This window comes from Sturnira hondurensis, unplaced genomic scaffold (assembly GCF_014824575.4).
Source record: "Sturnira hondurensis isolate 20B ecotype Veracruz unplaced genomic scaffold, ASM1482457v3 Scaffold0009719, whole genome shotgun sequence".
Taxonomy (NCBI): Eukaryota; Metazoa; Chordata; class Mammalia; order Chiroptera; family Phyllostomidae; genus Sturnira; species Sturnira hondurensis.
This window is the reverse complement of record NW_028082350.1, coordinates 12,666,719-12,686,672: the sequence shown is the minus strand read 5'-3', so window position 1 is coordinate 12,686,672 and position 19,954 is coordinate 12,666,719. Positions and strand designations below refer to the sequence as shown.

The 19,954-nt window shown below is 46.0% G+C and overlaps 2 long non-coding RNA genes across 2 annotated transcripts; one reads left to right on the top strand and one right to left on the bottom strand.

Moving 5' to 3' along the window:
* The first annotated feature begins 4,600 nt into the window (after window positions 1–4,600).
* On the top strand, window positions 4,601–10,232 carry LOC118994810 (uncharacterized). Its single transcript, XR_005068140.1, has 2 exons — window positions 4,601–4,942; window positions 9,805–10,232. It is a non-coding gene; the product is annotated as an uncharacterized LOC118994810 (long non-coding RNA).
* LOC118994809 (uncharacterized) lies at window positions 7,178–16,354 on the bottom strand. Its single transcript, XR_005068139.1, has 2 exons — window positions 15,823–16,354; window positions 7,178–8,851 (listed from the first exon to the last, which is right to left on the bottom strand). It is a non-coding gene; the product is annotated as an uncharacterized LOC118994809 (long non-coding RNA).
* Between the last annotated feature and the right edge of the window lie 3,600 nt (window positions 16,355–19,954).

The following is a 19,954-nucleotide window of genomic DNA, read 5'->3' as shown; positions in this document are numbered from 1 at the left end:
CAGTGGTGGACTTCTCCAAGCTGCTAATTCCCTAATGTTCGTAGTGAATCCCAACAGGACTAGGATAGGTAGTGTTTAATCATGGGCCCATCCCCCCATCTCCCTTCTCCAAGTTTACCAGATGGGTGCCCTGGGGAATGCACTTTGGGAAACTGTAGCTCACCGTAAACCCGCTGTCTCCTGTATTACATTTCCTTACCCAAAGCAAAGGGGTAAGTGCCTTCCTCACCCTCCCTCCCGGCATAATCTTCACTCTTCCTCCATAACGTCATCTAGCACGTTTACATGCAGACCCCACTTTTTAGACTGGTAGCTCTCAGGAGTCAGAAGCTGTCTTAGTACTCCTTCCAGGTGCTTCGTACTTTGCTCACCTAGTGTAATGCTGCTCGTGTACAGTAACCGTTGGATGGATGACTGTCGGGCACTTCACATGGCACGACTGTTTCACGTCCCCATACAAACAGCTGCCTCTGTGGTCTTTGGTCTGATTTCACTTGTAAGAAAGCGCCGGCCGTGTCTGTAGACTCAGGGCTCCGGACAGGGTGGGCCTTAGCCAAGTCTCACCCAAGCGATGGTGCCAGTGGCCCTTCTCCTCTGTCAGTGGAGACCACCATTGTTTGTGTGTGGCTGGTCGCACTCCCAAAAGGTGTAAGAGTCTTGCCCTGACGGGTGGCTCAGTGGGCTGGGCGGCCTCCCACTAGCTGAGAAAGGTCGCTGGGTGTGATCCCTCGTCAGGGTGCACGCCTGGGTCGCTGGCCGGGGCTGGGGCTGGGGGCCTGCAAGAGGCAGCCAATCAGTGTTTTCCTCCTCCCTGTCTCTAACAATGAATGAATGAATGAATAAATAAATAAATAAATAAAATATTTAAAAATTTTTATTAAAAGGTTTAAGAGTCTTTATAGCATGACATTATGCAAACACAAGATGGCAAAACATAAATGACGGTGTCTCCACTGGACCTGCAGCTTCTCCTAAAGTAGCGTGAACATGCCCTTCCCTGTGTCTTCTGTGTTTAAATGGCTACCACTTACTGTTGGCGGATTCAGTGGCCTTTTAGGAAGTTATCACCAGAATGTGTGTCTAGTTATTTTTCTCATCTTTTTAACTGTAAGAAGTTGTGAAGATAGAAAGCGCTCGGTGCATAGCATCTGGCCCAGGCTATAGAGTGTCCCGAAAGGAAGCCGACCTGGCCTCTGGGTCCAGGCTGTCCTTAGTCGCTCCGTTCTCCTCCACGCCACTCCTCACACCTTCCTTTCTCAGGGTTTATTGAGATGTAGTTGATGTAACTTGGTGTAAGTTTAAGGTGTGCAATATAATGATGTGATATATGTATATATTATAAAATGATTACCCCAATAAGATTAGTTAAGACATCCATCACCTCACATAGTTAAATTTTCTTGTGTATTAATTTCCTTTAATCCTCACCCAAGGACCTGGGTTTTTAAATTGCTTTTAGAGAGAGAGAGTGGGGAAGGGGAAGAGACACATGGGTGTGAGAGAGACACATTGATTGGTTGTCTCCCGCAGGCATCCCCACTGGGGATCAGACCCACAGCCTTTTGAAGTATGGACAGTGCGCCAACCACCTGAGCCACACCGGCTGGGGCTCTTATGTTGAACTGTTAAGATCTACTCTTTTAGCAGCTTCCAGATATACAGTGTATGGCCACCATGCTGTACATCACATCCCAGAACTCATAACTGGAAATGTGTGCCCTCTGAGCACCTTCCCCCGTTTCCGACCCCCTCCCCCTCCCCCTCCCCCTGGCAAATACCAATCTATTTTCTGTTTCTATGACTTGAGTTTCTTTTCTTTAGATTCCATATGTACATGACGTACAGTATTTGTCTTTTTCTTTCTGACTTACAGCACTCGGTTTTTCCATGTCGCCGTCAATGGCAGCCTTTTGTTCTTTCTTACGGCCAAAGAATATTTCACTGAAATTCAAAGAATATTCAAAGAATATTGAATATTCAATATTCAAATATTCTTTGAATATTTCAAAGAATATACCACAGCGTCTCTATCTGTTCATCTGTCAGTGGGCACTTAGGTGTTTCTCCTGGTCTTGGCTACATGTAAATAATGCTGCTATGAAGATAGGGGATAGACACGTCAAGGTGGTGATTTCATTTCCTCTGGGTAGGTACCCAGAAGTGGAATTGCAGGATCATATGGTAGTTCTATTTTTAATTCTGAAAGACACCTCCACACTGTTTTCCATAGTGGCTGTACCGATTTACGTTCTCATCAACAGGGCACAGGGGTTCCCTTTTCTCCACACCCTCGCCAGCACTTACGCTCTCTCGTCTTTTTGGTAATAAGACATCCTAACAGATGTGAGGTGATGTCTCACTGTTGTTCGGGTTTGCATTTCATTGATGATGAGTGACTTTTTCATATACCTGTTGGCCATTTGAATATCTTTTTTGGAAAAATGTTTATTCAGACTCATTGCTCATTTTGAATTGGGTGATCGTTGTCATTTGCTATTGAGTTGTATAAGATCCTTTGATATATTTTGGATATTAGCCCCTTAACAGATATGCGGGTTGCAAATATTTTCTTCCATTTCATAGGTTGCCTTTTCTTTTTATCAATTACTTCTTTTGCTGTGAAGAAACTTTTAGTTTGATGTAGTCCCACTTACTGATTTTTGCATTTGTTGCTTGTGCTTCTGGTATCATATCCAAAAAAGTCGTTGTCGGTAACATTTTCAAGGGACTTTTTCCTGATATTTTCTTCTGGAATTTTATGGCTTCAGACATTTACATCTTTAATCCACTTTTGAGTTAGCTTTTATGAATAGTGTAGGATAAGGGTCCAGTTTCATTTTATTTGCGTGTAATGTCTAGTTTTCCCAACACCATTTATTGGAGACTATCTTCCCCATTGAGAAGTCTTGGCTCTCTTGTCAAATATTTGTTGACTGTGCATGGATTTATTACAGGGGTCTTTTTTTTTTTTTAAGAAAGATTTTATTTATTTATTTTTAAAGACTTTATTTATTTATTCATTTATTTTTTAGAGAGGGAGAGGGAGCGAAGAAGAAAGAGAGAGAAACATCCATGTGTGTTTGCCTCTCATGCACCCCTGTTGGGGACCTGGCTTGCAACCTAGGCATGTGCCCTGACTGGGAATCAAATTAGCAACTTCTTGGTTCACAGGCCAGTGCTCAGTGCACTGAGCCACACCAGCCAGGGCAATGGGGGTCTTGGTTCTGTACCATTTATCTATATGTCTGTTTTTGTAACAGTACCATACTGTTTTGATTACCATAGCTTTGTAATATAGTTTGAGATCAGGACGTGTAATGCCTTCATCTTTGTTCTTTCTTAGGGTTGCGTTGGTTATTCAGTCTTTTGTGGTTTCATACAAATTTTAGGATTTTTTTTACTATTGTGAAAAATGCTGTTGGAATTTTGATAGGACTTGTATTGAATCTGAGGATTGATTTGGTATAGACAGGTAGTAAGAGTAATTCTTCCAATTCATGAACAGGGTATCCTTTTATTTATTTGTGTCTTCTTTAATTTCTTTTATCAATGTGTTATAGTTGTCAGTGTAGAAATTTTTTACCTTCTTGGTTAAATCTATTCCTAAGAGTGTTTTTTGATGCAATTTTTAAAAAGATTTTATTTATTTATTTTTAGAGAGAGGGGAAGGGAGGGAGAGAGAGAAACATCAGTGTGTGGTTGCCTCCCATGTGACCCCCAATGGGGACCTGGCCCGAAACCCAGGCATGTGCCCTGACTGGGAATCAAACTGGAGACCCTTTGGTTCGCAGCCCATGCTCAATCCACTGAGCTACATCAGCCAGGGCTGATGCAATTTTTAAATGGGATTGTTTTCTACTTTCTTCCCAGATAGTTCATTGTTATTGTATAGAGGCACATGTATGTAGACATTGTGCCCTGCAGCTTTACTGGATTTGTTGATTAGTTCTAACTAATGATGCATCACCATTACCATATTAGAGAATTAGATTTCAACCACACATTTACCATGAACATTGGTTTTTAGCACGCTCACATGTTTTTATAATGTTAATTCGTGTTTTCAAATTTCAGCTGGAAGAATGTTCTTTAGCATGACTTGTGAGGCCCTTCTCCTGGTGATGAAGTCCCACAGCTCTTATTGGTTCATGAATAGCTTTACCTCTCCTTTCGTTTGGGACAGACAGTTTTGCTGGCTATAGTAGTCTTGGTTGACATTTTTTCCTTTCAAAACTTTGGGTATAACACCTCACTCTCCTATTGTGTTGAAAAACTCACCTATCTCAGGGGGGGTTCTCTATTATGTAATTTGTTTCTTCTCTTCTGCTGCTTTCAAAGTTCTTAAATTCGTCTTTGTCTTTTGACAATTGAGTTATAACGTGTCTTGGCGTGGCCCTTTGTTTGTTCAGCCTGTTTGGGATCCTTGTAGCCTCAGTCGCCCGGAAACCCACTTCTCGTCCCAAACTCGAGAGGTTTTCAGCCGCGATTGCTCTAAATGGACTTTCATTCTCTTTCCCCTTCTCTTCCCCTTCGGGGATTCCCATCGGCGTATAGCGTTTGTTTTTCTGGATGCCCCAACTCCCGTAGAGTCCCTCCACTCTCATGTTCTTTTTGTTCCTTGGGGTAAAAAATTTCAAAGAATTTCTCTGCTACACTAGTGATTCTCTCCTCTGCTTGGTTGGCTCTGCTGTTTACACTCTTTTGAGTTCTTCAGTGGCGGTATTGTATTCTTCAGCTTTAGAATTTCTGGGTTTTTTAAAAAAAAATTTTAAATCTTCACCTGAGGACGTTTTTTCATTGCTTTTAGAGAGAGAAGAAGGGAGAGAGGAAGGGAAAGCGAGACACTTCGATGCGAGACAGAAGCATCGATTGGTTGCCTCCCGTACACACCCGGACTGGGGATCGTATGCACCCGGACCGGGAGATCGAATCTGCAACCTAGGTATGTGCCCTGACTGGGAATCGAACCCACAACCTTTAGGTTACGGGATGATGGTCCAGCCAACTGAGCCATACAGGCCAGGGCTGTTTTTCTTTTTTTCAGATGGTTTCTATTTCTTTCAATGATTCATCTTCTTATTTTGTTTATGTATTTTCCTAGTTTTGTTTAGTTTCTTTGTGTATTCTTATTGTTTATTAATCTACTTCAGGAGAATTATTCTGAATTCTTTGTTAGTCTCTATTTAGTTAGGGTAGTTATTAGAGCTTTATTGCTTTCTTTTGGTGGTATCATTTTCCCGATTCCTCATGATTCTTGGATTCCTTACATTGGTATCTGCATTTAAGTAAGCAGTTTCCCAGGGCTGTGGTTATGCAGGGCCAGGCACTGTGGTCAGTGGTTGTAAGGGCTGCTGGCTTGACTCCGCCCAAATGGGGCTGTCGGTGGGTTTCTTGGCTATCTGGGCTCCCTGGCCAAGTGTCCTGGCTGGCTGGGACTTGAAGCTATGCTCAGTGGTGTGTGTGGCCATGACTCTGCTTCCCTGCCTCAGTGGGGCAGTAGTATGGCTCACTGACGGGGGATCCGAATCAGGCAGATCTGCCAACCGGCCTCTCTGGCTGGACCAGACCCCCGGCTCCACTCTGCAGATGAGCATTGCTGCTGGGTGGAGCCTCTGCTGAGGTTCCCTGCAATCAGGAACATGCTCTGCCAAGATTCGAACCCCCACCCCCTCCATCTCTGTCTGATCCCCAGTGGTCCCTGTGGGGCAAGATCTGAGTGAGCTTGTCAGGAAGCATCCTGCAACTTTGGGTGAGCTGGCTGTCACCCTGGGGCTCACTTCTTTCCTGGAGAGTCCATAGGCCCTGGGGTCCCTGTGGATGTCGGGCTGTGTCATCCTGGAGGAGGGGTGATGTACTCAGAGGTGGCTATTCCTTTTCTCCTTCTAATGGAGTCTTCGATCTCTGCGTTTCAGAGAAGCGCTTTAGCCTCACCCCTGGGTGCTGGGATTTCTGCAGTGGGGACTTGTCTGTGGATAGTTGCTAGTCAGTTTTCTTGGAATGGGGACTGGAGTTGGAAGGGACCTACGTCAGCACGCCGACGACCTGTTGCAGTTCTGAGCAGTCATCAGGGGTGACGTGAATTAACTTCACAGCGCAGCCAGCACCTAGTGCCAATTGGCTCCTTTACGTCATAGTAACAGGAAGCTTGTGCTTCTGATTGAGCAGAGATTGGAAACAAATTACTCCCTTATAAAAGTCATGAATCAAACATTTTTTTAAAGTTTCAAGTTTGTGCACAAAGAGTATTTCTTGGATTAGGGAGTGTGGGTTTGAATCAAGCCTGTGGATTCTATAGGAAGTGGAATTCCTCAAAAAGTGTATCTCTGGATGGTGTCTCTAGTGTAAATAACACTGGAATTACTCTTTAAAGCTTATGAAGTATAGCGTCAAGGATGTTTGGGAAGAAAAACTACCTTCTGGCCTCACTTGGGCCTTGACATGACATTGAGCAAGTTCTTCAGGCAGCAACAAAGGCTTTAATGACATGAAGGAAGGGATAAGGGACTCTTAAATGAGGAGGGAGAACTTGAGTAAAATGACCGGGGGCTTTGGAGCCAAACGGAAAGAAAAAGACCGACGTTCCCCCGTGGCCGCGGAGCTTCCATCAAGAGCACACAACCGGGTGATGACCTCTTGTTCCCTGTAGGGGAGAGGGCAGCGCTTTCTGAGCACCTGCTCTCTGGGGCGCTCTCTGCCGATGTTCTGCTTACGTTGCAGAACTTCACCTGCACGAGTGGCGAGGTGGGTGGTAGCTAGCCCCGCTTGGAATGCTGGAGTGTTTTGCTAGAGAGATTCAGTGGCCATGTCTCCAGAGTTAAGTCAGTAGCCCACTTGGGCACAGAAGCATCTAGTCTCTCAATTACAGTTAAAGAAGGGCCATTGGAAAGCAATATTTTAGTTGGTGAACTTTATCTCTAAAGGGCCAGCTAGTAAGTATTTGAGCCATGCGGTGTCCGTGGCAACTGCTTGATTCTGTCCTTGTAGTAAGAAAGCTGTCATAGATAATCTAGAAAGAAGTGGGAGTAGCTGTGTGTCAGTGAAGCCTTATCTATAACAACAGGTGTCGGGCTCTCATTTGGTGACCTCTACATTAGAGGAACAAAACTGTATGAGAGAAGATGACAAGGCTGGTGTGTTGTATTAGCAAGAAACATACATGCAAACTTCTCATTTGGCATATGGGAACTGATCAATAATTATGTAATAAGCCAGATCCATAAGCCTATATTTCTGCTGATTTAAACGAACACCAGTAGACTTTAACTGCATTATAATAGAAGAGGTCAGGTATCAAAACAGTTCTTTTTAAACTAGGTTGATTATTAGATCCCGCCAGAAGAGCTTAAAAACTTTGAAAAGTCTTTATCAGGAGTGGAGCCGCGTGGTGTGAGTGAGGCTCAGTCCTGCTGAGGACACGAATGGATGGCATTTAAGATGTACTTCTAGAGCATGAAGGCAGAGATGTTTAAGAATTATGAAGAAACAATCACTAAGTCATAGTGAGTAACTGCATAGTTGTGCTGTGGAAGAGAGGGTCGAGAATGGCCCCAAAGATCTGAACTGCAAAAATCTGGAGTCAAACAGTGTTGCCATGCACAGCAGGGACACCGTGGCTGAGCTCCAGGGTCGCAAGAAGATGTTGGGATTGGATTTTGCCCAATATCAAAGATAGAGTACACCAGTTCTTCCTTCGTTCCTCTTTCCTCGCCCTCTGGTCTTCTTCTGCAGGGTCAAATTATGCCCGTGTCACCAGGGAAAACTTCTGGCGTGGTCATTCCACCAAATCCATATTTATCGGACATCCACTGTGTGCCAAGCCTTGTGAGAGGCACTGTGCCCATGCACGTGACTGTCACTCTGCTTATCTCTGCCCATGCAGAGGAAATGAATACAGAGTTGGTGGATTTCAAACCCACCCTAGAATGGAGTCCCCCTCCTGTGTTATATTTGGTAAGTAAGTTGGCCAGTTAGTCTGTCTGGTCACATCGACAGCCCAAGAGTTCTCTTGTAGACCAAATTCCCATAATTCCCGTGACTGCGTAAGAAGGAAGATGCTGAGCAAAGAATCAGAAAACTTCTCTGTGCCACGAGGCTCTGATGTTCAAGAGACTCGCAAGCTCATCAGGGAAGGAGCACGTCAAGGCCAATGGAAACGCTGCTGCGTGTCATTTTCGTACAGATCATTTACTACTTACTATCTAGAGCGGAAGTGAATGGGGCCTTTGGCGTTGGCAACAGTTTCGCTAATGGTCTCCCGAGGGAATTCTGGAACATAAGGCTCTGGCGTTCCACTCTCTCTCAGTAGTTGTTTTAAGTCCCTTCTCAGATATAAGCAAACACAGCTCCTCTTGGTTAGTAACAGCATGTGTGCTATGGGCAAAGGGATTTAATAGGGACTCTGAGAAGGCGAAAACTTTAGGGCAAAGTCACAGCCAAGTGTGTAATTAGAAGACAGGAAGTTGAATGGAGGTGGAAAAGTGTCAAGGTTAGCTCAGTAGAAGAGGACGGAAAAGGTACAGGGAGGGAGGGAGGAGAAACAAAGGGTGACTGTGAAGCTGGTGGGCCAGTGGGAGGTCACAGTGTAGAGCTGTGTCGGGGCTCCCATGTCTCCGGCTGCCTCCTGGTCTGGACGGGCAGAGTCAGGGTACACTGTGCTGTTCTGTGGTTGCTGACCTTGCTCGGAATGTGGTTTCTGACCACAGCACCCAGAGGGTGCGTCAAGAAACGCTGCTCCTCCACAAAGTCTGACCCAAATTGTACCGTTCTAAGGCGCACGCCATCCTAGGGAATGCAGAGCACTTTCTGGATCCTTCTAAATAACGTTGGCTCTGGCTGATCGCCCCCGAAGGCTCTGTAGAAACAAGGAGAACCCCTTAATCAACATATGGTAAAGCTTCCTATGACTTGTAACACAACATCAAAAATCACGGAAGACCTCTTGTTCCCTGAAGTTGCTTTCAAGTTAGCTTTGAGTGGATCCAGAAGATCAGTGACTCCCCGAGAGTTTAAAATATTGTTAAAGTTGAAATGATTTTGGATCCTAAATCTAAAAAACAAAAACAAACCATCAGCTTTCATTTAAAAGTCTCGTTCAGCAAACTTTGCAATGCACCATCTCACCTGCAAACTCCCAGCTGGGACGGCAGGGCCCTTTAGGCACGTTGCAGGCCGTCTCTTTCCCGGCTCCTCCCCACACACCCTGCTCACTGAACAGCCCGGCCCCCAGGACTGCGCCTCGGCGCCTCGGCACCTGCTGTTCCTTCCAGGTGTCCTCCAGCTTCCTTGATTGCTCTTGAATTACTCCCCTTTCCTCCGCCAGGGGTGTCCAACCTTTTGGCATCTCTGGGCCACAGTGGAAGAAGAAGAGTTGTCTTGGGCCACACGTTAAATACATTGTGACATGTAATCACAAAGAAATCTCATAATGTTTTATGTAAATTTACGATTTTGTGTTGGGCTGCATTCACAGCCGCCCTGGGCTGCACTCGGCCCACAGGCTGCGGATTGGGCACCCTTGATGTTACCCTCTCCTCTCCAGCTGTTCTGTGACCTTTGGTTATTAAAGCCCCACTTACACTTTGTTTGTCCTACTCTTTTGATTTATAGAACATTTTGTTTCTTGTTACTATTACTTATGATATCATAAGCTACTTGAGAAGGGAGGCTATCCCTCTCAATTTTTTATTTCATAATTATTCATATTACAAAGTGTTTACCTTGTGCTAGGCACTGAGAAAAATATTTTACGTGGACTATTCAATTTCATGTTCACATAACTATGTTCTTGTTATCCTCACTTTACAGATGAGAAAACCGAGGCTTAAAGAGTTAAAGAAATTGCCTGAGATGACAATGAGTACACAGCGGAACTCAGCTCGCTTCGAGGCTGTCTGAGGGCGGCGCCTGTCTGCTACACATGCTACCTCCCACCCCGTGTGGCGTCTCGCACGGGGTAGGTGCAGAAAAGCTGTTGGCTGGCAATTAACAGGCCGTCTCATTCAATAAGCTTATGATTGATAAGACGTGTATTTGTGGTTGCTGTGTGCGTCGTGCACCTTCGGTGCACAGCGGGGGAGGAAGGCAAGCTGAGCTCTGGTTTGCCCAGTAAGCCCGGAGAGCAGGAAGACGGGCACACCAACTCTGCAAAGCCAAGGTATTTAAAATCTGACTGTCAAAGCATCTTCCGGATGATTGCTAATGTTATTTTTCTTTGAAAATAAAAATATTTAAAATAGCATTGGATGGTCTTTTTCTCTACACCATGCGGGGGAGTAAAAGTGCTGGGCGAGACCATCTACTCGCAAAGGTCTCCATTGCCGCGCAAGCCAACGTGGCCAATACTTAAATGGAAGAACCATTTGGTCATAAATGGCTGTTTTGTATCTTCAGAATAGTTTCCAAAAAAGGCACATGCTTTTCCTAGTCAGTGCTGACATGCCTAAAAAAAATGGTTAGGTCACCTCTTCTGAAAGTTCTTAAATGCTTAAAACGTCTTCTGAAGATTTTCAATGCTAAAACGTAGTGGGTAAGAACGTGAACTTGGGAATCCAGTGTTAGAATTTGAGTCTTGGCTCAGCCTCTTATTGCTCTGCTCTTAGCTTTGTGAAGTGAAATAATGCTTGTGAAGTGCTCAGAACGATGCCTGGCATAGCTCATGAACTTTATTGTTACCCTTGTGGTTTTATTGTTTCTCAATGATATTGAGAAAGAGCCAAGGGATGTTTGAAACCAAGTACAGTGATTATGGTAGATGATAAAAGTGTAATATCATTTTTACTATCTGAAGATAGTAGTAAAAGTGAGGCACAACTATAAAAGATGTATGAGTTTTGCCCTTGTATGGACAGGAAGGCTAGTCCAGGAGAAATACTACGAAATGTCTGGAGTTAAAGAACACCCCCACCCTTTACCAAACCAGACAAGGAACCACAAGGAAACTACAGACCAGTATCCCGAATGAGGAGATACAAAACCCCTCACAAATACTGGTAAATTGAATCTAGCAACATATAAATCATACCATGACCAAATGGGATTCATCCAACAAAGGCAAGGTGCGTTTAACGTATGAAAATCCATCAGTGAAAAGCACTGTACTAATAGTATAAAGGACAGAGGCCACGTGATCATCTCAATAGATGCAGAAAAAGCACGGGACAAAAGCCAACATCCTTTTATAGACACAACAGAACACATTCAACAGATTTGGAAGAGAAGGGAACTCTTTCAATGGGAAAAGGAGCATTTACAAAAAATCCGCAGCTCGCGTAATACTTAGTGGTGAAGAACTGATTCCCCCTACGATCAGGAACAAGACAAGAATGTTCACCACTTCTATTTAACCCTGTCCTGGAGGGTATGCAGGGCCATTATGAAAAGAAAAAATAAAACAAAATGCATTCAGGTTAGAAAGGAAGAAGCAAATCTATCTCCATTAAAGACGACTTGTTCTAGTATGTAGAAAACCCTAAGGAATCCATACACGCACAGGAAAGGCTATGAGAGCAATAAGTGAGCTCACCAATCAAAGCGCTAGAATATGGACTCAGGATGAAACTCATCTGGGTCTTTATACTAGTAATGAACAATCTGAATTCCCACATATAATAACATCAAGAGGAGTATTATACTTGAAATAAATTTAACAAAAGCAGCGAGAAAGTTGTCCACTGGAAACTGAAAATGTCACCGGAACACACCAAAGGAAACGAAAGGCCCTGTGTTCGTGGGCTGGGCACTTCACGGCCTTAGAAAGCGACGTTGCCAAATCCATGTGCAGGTTCCACACAGTCCTTACCGAGATCCCAGCAGGAAGGGAGTCCATCCTAAAGTTTACACAGAAATGCAGGGACTCAGAACAGTCGAAACGATCTTGAAAAAGACCAGAGGGGAAGGACTCACACTTCCTGATTTCTAAATATGCCAAAAAGGTACAGTAACCAAGGCTGCGTGGTGCTGGCCAAAGTATAAATCTTTATGCCTACAGAATAGAATTTAGAGTCCAAAAATAAACCTGTATATTTATGGTCAGTTGATTTTGACAAGGGTACCCCCAAAAAAAATTCAATGGGATTTATTGATAATGGCCCTGAGACTAATGGATAGCCATAGGCAAAGAATGAACTTGGACCTTTACCTCATACCATATATAAAAATTAACTCAAAATGGATCAAAGGCCTAATAATAAGAGCCAAAACTTTCAGAAAAAAAATACAGATTTTTGTGATCTTGGTTAAGCAATGATTTCTTAAATACTACATTTTAAAAACACAAGAAAAAAGAAAGAATAGGTTAGTCAAACTTCATCAAAATTAAAAACTATTATGCTTTAAAAGACACCGTCAAGCCCTGGCTGGTGTGGCTTGGTTTGTTGGAGAACTGTCCTGTGAACTGAAGGATCGTGGGTTTGATTCTCAATCTGGGCACATGCCTAGGCTGCTGGTTTGGTACCCAGTTGTGGCAAGTTTAAGAAACAGCTGATCAATGTTTCTCTCCCTCTCTCTCTGTCCCTAACCCCCCCCCCCCAAACATCAATGAGCATGTTCTCCGTTGAGGATGAAAAAAAAAGACACCATCAAGAAAGTGAAAAGACAGTCTACAAAGTGGGAGAAAATATTTACAAATTACATATCTGGTAAGGGACTAGTACCCAGGATACATTAAGAACTACTGCAACTCAACAATAAAAAGACAAATGACCCATTTAAAAATGGACAGAGGATTGAAATAAATATTTCTCCGAAAAGGGCACATAAATGGCCAACAAGTACGTGAACGGATCCTTGACATCATCAGTCAGTAGGAAAATGTGAATGACAGTCACAGTGAGATACCAGACCACACCAACTAGGGTGACTACGATAAAAAGGACTGGGGGGGCGGCGCTTTCTCTTCCTCCTGCTGTTGTCACACACAGTTCCGAGGTTGATGGGCTGCAGTGGCCCCCTCCCCCTCACTTCTCCAGGAGGAAGCCCAAGCACAGAGGAATGCATCACTGGAGGGCAGAGTCCGTGAATGCCTCCTAACCAATGTAACTAAAGTAACCATCCAGTTCCTGAGGGTAAGTGTTATGATATCCCTACTTTCTCTTTTTTAAAAATACATTTTATTAATTATGCCATTACAGCTGTCCTATTTCCCCCTTCACTCCCCTGCACCCTGCACACCCCCTCCCCTGACATTCCCCCCCTTTAGTTCATGTCCATGTGTCACAAGTTCTTTAGCTTCTACATTTCCCACACTACTCTTGCCCTCCCCCTGTCTATTTTCTTCCCACCGGCTACACTACTTATTCTCTGATATCCCTGCTTTGTAATTCATAATTAGGGCAGGTAGTCTTTGTCTTCTTCCTACCTGCCTTCTCTCCACAAAGGACTTTAAAACACTGTGGTGAAATAAATACATCATAAATGTTACCTTTTTCACCATTGCAAGAGTGTCATTCAGTGGCTTTACATGCACTTGCCTCATTGCCCAACCCTGTTCACTTCAGAACTTTGTACCAGGGCAAACCAAAACTCTACCGTCGAAGCTGGAGAGGGACTTTTAAAAAAGGCAGTGACAAGTGTTGACATGGATATGGAAAAAGAGGAACTCTCAGAGGCAGAAATCTAAAATAGTGCAGCTCCTTAGAGAACTGCCTAGCAGTTCTTCCAAATGGAAAATGTAGAGTTAACACTTGCCCCTGTAATTCTATTCCTAGGTCTATACCCAAGATGACTGAAAATATATATCCATAAAAAATGTGCACATGGATTCCTGTAGGGACCGAAAAGTGGAAATGAGCCAAAGGTGTCTTGGCACCTAGTTGTCTGTAAACTGATGGAAGAATAAACAAAGTGTAGTTCGTCCACACGATGGAATGCTCTATAAAAGAATGAAGTGCCGATATAAGCTACAGTAAGGATGAACCTGGAAAACGCTGTTAAGTGAAAGAAGCCAGACACAAAAGGCCACGTCATGTATGATCCCATGGACGAGATGACCAGAACAGACAAATCCAGAGAGACAGAAAGTAAATGAGTCGTTGCCTAGGGCTGCGGGGGAGGGGCTGTGAGGGGCCGCTATTGGGCGAGGAGCTTCCTTTCCAGGTGATGAATGTTTCCCGGAGTTAGATAGTGGTGATGGCTGCACAACATTGAGAACACGCTGAAACCCTCTGAATTGTAGATTTTAAAAAGAATAAATTTTATGGCATGTGAGTTATACCTCAATTTTGAAAAAAGAGACCTCCCTTGGTAAAGCACAAACCCTGTACCATAATGACCGGCAGCAACTTGCAGAAAAGCTGAAACTCACTCTGGATCTGAGATCTGGTGGATTTTAAAAACACATATATCACTGCTAATATTAGAAAAAAACGCCCATGCTTAGCTTCCTACTACACTGATAACTAAGTGTTTTCTTTATTCAAGAAACAATGATATATTTAACATTATTAGTCTTTCTTATAGGGCAGTACTTCATTATGGATATAAATGACTCCTGTTAACGCTAGTGTTGGTTTTCTTTATTATTATTTTAGTATGCTGATGTCTCTAATGAAGACTGACAGTCTTTATATATTTTATTTCATTTTTTAAATAAACAAAAGATTACTTAGGAAGCTACACACCGTAATTCATTGCGAATTTACTATTGCCTTGCTTGGTAATGTTTAACCCAGTCACACCTAATTGCCACAGAATTTTTGCATGGCTGCCCACGGTGTGCAGAAGCTCTTGCTTTTGCAAGATGAAAAATTGCAGGCTGACTGTAGATTTTCGAGCAGGTCATACTGAATGGTGAATACATGATTTGTGGAACGAGAGGTGAATTCTTGCCCAGAGCTGACTTGGGTCTATCATGGTCCAAATGTTTGTATCCAAGTCTGGACCTGAAGTAGTTTTAATTGTTCTGTACTTACTTCCTAAAGGATTTAACTTTGATCCTTCTTGGACAGCAGCCATGGTAATCCCAGGGAAATGGGAAAAAAAAAAGTTACCGGAATGCGGCCAAGCGCTAACCCACACTTGTGTGTGTGACTAGGGTCTCTGCCTTCCCCTCCCTTCCCAGACCTCCGGGGCTACTCACCCTCATTCCCGAAGCCTGGAGGGTCTGCGACAGCCCAGAGGCCTCCGCTGCCCCAGGACAAAGTCTGCTAACGGTGCCTTCAGCAAGAAAAGACTGAGGCAAATGTCTGCCCCGGGTTGCATTTTCTCCTACTTTAAAAAAAAATCCAATGCAAAGATTTGTATTTTATTTTTGTGTGTAGCCATTTAATTTTTTAAATTGAATCTTAATGTATTTTTTTCTGTTACCATTTAGTCCCCATATAACATCCCCAGCAATCCTACACTGTTGTCCAGGTCCGTGAGTCCTTTTGCCTTTTTGCTGGATCGCTCCGCCCCCTAGTCCCCTCCCACTAGCTGTCATGCGCTCTCCATCTATAAGTCTGTCTCTTTTTCTCTCACTTTTAACATTGAAAGCTTCCTTCTCCACTGAGCTTTTCTCAAACAGAACAGAAGAATCACCGTGGCTTCTGCTGCACACCAGCGAGACCGGGTGAAATGTCCATCTTCGGGTCGTGATTCGGGGCCCAATTGTTGGGTTTGGAGAGACAGGCTGTAACTTCGACTTAAGTTCTCCTTCTGCCTCGGCTGTGCCAGATGCCACTTTAAGATCCTGACCCTTCCCTTCCCAGGTGTCTCTTGGGGTGTTTTTGTCCCGGTGCCTGGACTAATTTTTACTTCCTCCAGGGACTACCGCCAAGGCCTAGGGCACAGAGGAGAGGGGAGAAGGCTCCCATCCCCACCCTCCCGAACACCCAGCCCGTAGCTTACCGTCAGCCAGAGCCCGCGGGACGGTTGGGGAAAGAACACGCACTTGAGAGAGTGGACAGTTTCCACCTTCGTGGAGGGCAGCTGGATTTCTGTTTATTTACTGCTTCGACAGGAGATTTCTTCCCTCCCGCCCCCCCTAATCAATGGCAGATTCTCCTTCACTGCATCGTCCACAATGCGGTTTCTCTTCTCCCCTGGGCATCTGGAGCGGACGCGAGGCGTCGCCTGCTGCTGAGTCAGAGCACAGGGGAGTAGCCCAGGGATCCTGCTGCTGACGCCAGCGGTCTGGGCTTTGCCCGCAGGCAAGTGTCCTTCCCGGGCAGCTGGCTCCCTGCCTCCTTCGCCCCTCCTGCCTCCTCGGTGCAGCCGTCCACAAAGCTGCCCGGGGCGGTGTGTGACCTGCGCCCTCTTCCTGCACCAGCCTGCCCCGGCCGGTTCTCCCAGGACCCCTGTTGGAATGCGCCTCTGACTTGCCTTGGGATCCACCCACTCTGACACCCTTCAGGTCCCAGAGGCCGGGCCAGGAGGCAGCAGCAGCAGCCTCCCAACTTGCCAGGCTGAAGTTCTCTGTAGGGACCCCCGCCCCCAGGCACAGGGCACAGCTGTGGATTTCACCGGTCTGTAAAACTTTCACTGCCAGAGCGGCTTTGTAGAACCTTCCACTGTAAAAAACAGACTCAAGATATACGATGTAATTATGGCCTGACTCCAGTGCTTGCCTTTTATTTTAGTGAGAAGAGAAATGAATGGGTGAAAAATGGTCATCAGATTGTCCTTTGCTGAGAGGTCCTGTGTACTTACAGAGTCAGGTTTCTGTGAAAGCTTGGCTGTGAGCAGGGTGAATCCAGTCATTTCAGTGACCTTAGCTGTTTTGTTTTGTTTTGTTTTGTTTTTCCCTCAGCAGGACACATTGAAGTAGCAGAATAAGTTGGCTTGAGGCAGTTTTTCGCCACCCGAGCCCAGCCTGTCTGCCCACTGGCTCGCAGGGAGAGTTTTCCCAGGCGCTGGGAAAGCGCATGTCCCCAGAATGAGCAGTAGGGAAGGCGGACGCCTTCCCAGACTCTGCCAAAGGCTCGTGGTCTACGTTTGGGGCCCCACTCAATCCCATCAGCACCCCTGGGGATTAAGTGCTGTTAGGATCCCCACGTATGGGTGAGGGAGCTGGGCTCAGCCAAGTCATTGAACTTGCTCGGTGTCACTGGAATGAAGGAGGTGGCGCTACCCTGCCCCCTGCCTGCCTGCTGGTAAAGGGGGACAGGCGGGCTGACAGCACTCTGCTCTCAGTTTGGAAGAGCCTTTTCCTCCCGGAATGAACGCAGCACAAAGCCCCACGGAGCATGAAGCCTTCCGTGACAGCACTAAGCCTCCCGTGACACCTTATTGCCGTGCATTTCCCAGGCCTTCGTCAGTGACGGGGCACAAGGGACCGATGTGAGTGATGGCCAAGTACTCTTCCCCCACTGCCTTGAAAGAGACCCCTGTCACCACTGGCTTCATTCCTCCTGGCCTCCAGCTCCTAGAAAGCCACCTTCCTTGCTGGGCAGTGGTGAGGTGACAATACTGGAGAGCTGATCAGGGGGAAGGCGGAGGAAGGAAAACTGTGGGCTGCAGGAGACCAAGAACGCCCTGAAGCAGGTGTGGAGGGTTTGAGTGGAGGGTCCCGGGGTGGGCGCGGAACGAGAGGGAAGTGACAGAAGAAGAAACGACGTTTTCCTGGGTCTTGCCGCAGACCGGCCTTGTGCCTGGTTTGCAAGGCCAGCGAGGCGAGCGCCTTCCTCTTCAGTGGGTTTGCTGGACTGAAGCTTTCTGAGTGTAGCCCTGCGTCTGATGGGTCCTGGCTTTGTAAGTTAGTGCGCACACAGTTCTCATGTTTGTGAATGCGGATGTTTTCCCTGCCTGCCAATTAAGGGAGGGCTAAGGTTAGAATGACTTCGAAAGGGTTTGGTTGGTCTGAGAGGGGAAGAAGCTGCCTCTGGGGAAAGCGAGGGGAGGCGAGTGCTTATGTAATTATGCAGCTGTTCAGTGGCTTAGCTCGGGGCTAAGGAACTGTGGAAAGAACACAGGCTTTGGAGTCAGAGCATCTGAAACCTGCCTCGCCGCTTGCCCACTGGGTGAGCGGAGTCTTGCCAAATCACGGACCTCTTGTCCCGTTTGTAAAAGGGGGATTATTAATGGAGGTCTAACAATTGTTCGTGGTTTCCGCGAGGATCGAATGACGTCATGGCTGTGAAAGTGAACTCCACACACATCATCACACACAGAACTCTCTCCCAGGGGCCAGGCCACCCCGCCGCTGCGGGGGCCTCTGTTTCTAGCCACGCTGAAACCCTCTGAATTGTATATTTTAAAAAGAATAAATTTTATGGCATGTGAGTTATACCTCAATTTTGAAAAAAGAGACCTCCCTTGGTAAAGCACAAACCATGTACCATAATGACCGGCAGCAACTTGCAGAAAAGCTGAAACTCACTCTGGATCTGAGATCTGGTGGATTTTAAAAACATATATCACTGCTAATATTAGAAAAAAATACCCATGCTTAGCTTCCTACTACACTGAAAACTAAGTGTAGTAGGAAACTGGAGTGCTTGCTTTATTGATTTATCTGGACAGGCCATGGAAATCCCTAGAAATGAGAGCACCGGGCAATTGTGAGGTTCATGTGGTGAAGACAAAGACACCCTCTGGGGATCTATGCCTGGTGTCTGTTCTGAGTCTCCCGCGGTGCCGGTCTGACCAGCAGGTGGGAATCCTGGCCGAGTCCCTGGTTGTCACATATCAGCTGGATGCACAGTATAGAGACGGTGCACACGCGTCCCACAGCAAACTTGGTAGACCTTGCTGTGGTTCGACGGGAGCAATGCCCCAAGCCCCTGGAATATGCTTTAGTGGTGCTTTTTGTATGTGTCTTATTGGTCAGCACTGACTTTGAAAAGAAAGCTGGGCCTAGGGCAGGTGGTGGGCACAGGCGGGTTGTTTGAGGTGGCACACACAGGACCCCCTGAGCTATCTTGGCGTGAACCAATGATAGGGGAGCCCTATTAACCACAACTCTGTAAGCGGCACATTCCTGTTCATCATAATTAGCTGTGACTCCATACGATAATACAGGTGTTTGAGAGAAAGGGAAAACCAAGTGGGATTATGTTCCGTGGAGTCCGACTGTCAGGCTTGCTTGATGGTGGTAATTCCTGAGTGGGCTCAGTGGGAACCCTGCTCACGTTTGGTGAACCAGGTGCTGCGATTGTACTGGCCCCGGAGCGCTGACTGTGCCGGGTCCCCTTTCTCTGCAGGACAGCGCCACCTGCATTTCTTCCTTTTCTCTTCCATATTTCTTTTTCTTTTTTTTTTTTTTAACTTTTTTTTATCTTTAGAGGGGAAGGAGAGAGGGAGAAAAACATCAATGTATGGTTGCCTTTCGCGCATCCCCTGCTGGGAACTGGCCTGCAGGGAACTGGCCTGCAACCTAGACATGTGCCCTGACTGGGAATCGAACCGCGATCCTATGGTTTGCAGGCCTGTGCTCAATCCACTGAGCTACACCAGCCAGGGCTCCATATTTCTATTTGGTCTTCATAGCCCTGTTCAGGTGCTGTCTTCTGGGGGCCTCCCTGATCTGCTGGTGGAATAAACTGTCCTCCCCCCACCCTCCAGCGCCAACTGGTTCCACATAATCACACAGCATCAGAGTTTATTTCCACCTGCATCGGTCCTGGGAGCCCCGGGAGCCCCGGCTGCCAGTGCTCAGTTTTCCTGGCAGATCTGGGTGCTGGTTCCTGGCACATCACCAGCCACAGGGCACTGGATGAAGTGCACCGCCCGCACCTACCTCGGCGAGGGAGTGACTTCCTGGGCATCCTTTTCCGTAACGTGCTTGCTGAAGAAAATTCAGCTCTCAGTGACTTGCGTTTGCTTTCGGTTACCCCCAGAGAGAAAACACACTGACCTGTGTTCCAGCAGGATGCTGAGAATCGTTTGGGCAGAAGACTGTGTGCGGGTGGAGGGGAAGGGAAGCACAGCTGGTGGCCATGACCTTGACGTCTTGCGTCCTAACCTATACACGGAAGATTCTTGCTCAAAGGAAGTTCTCACCAAGACTGTGTTGGTGTTAGTTCTTGTACTTTCCCGAAAC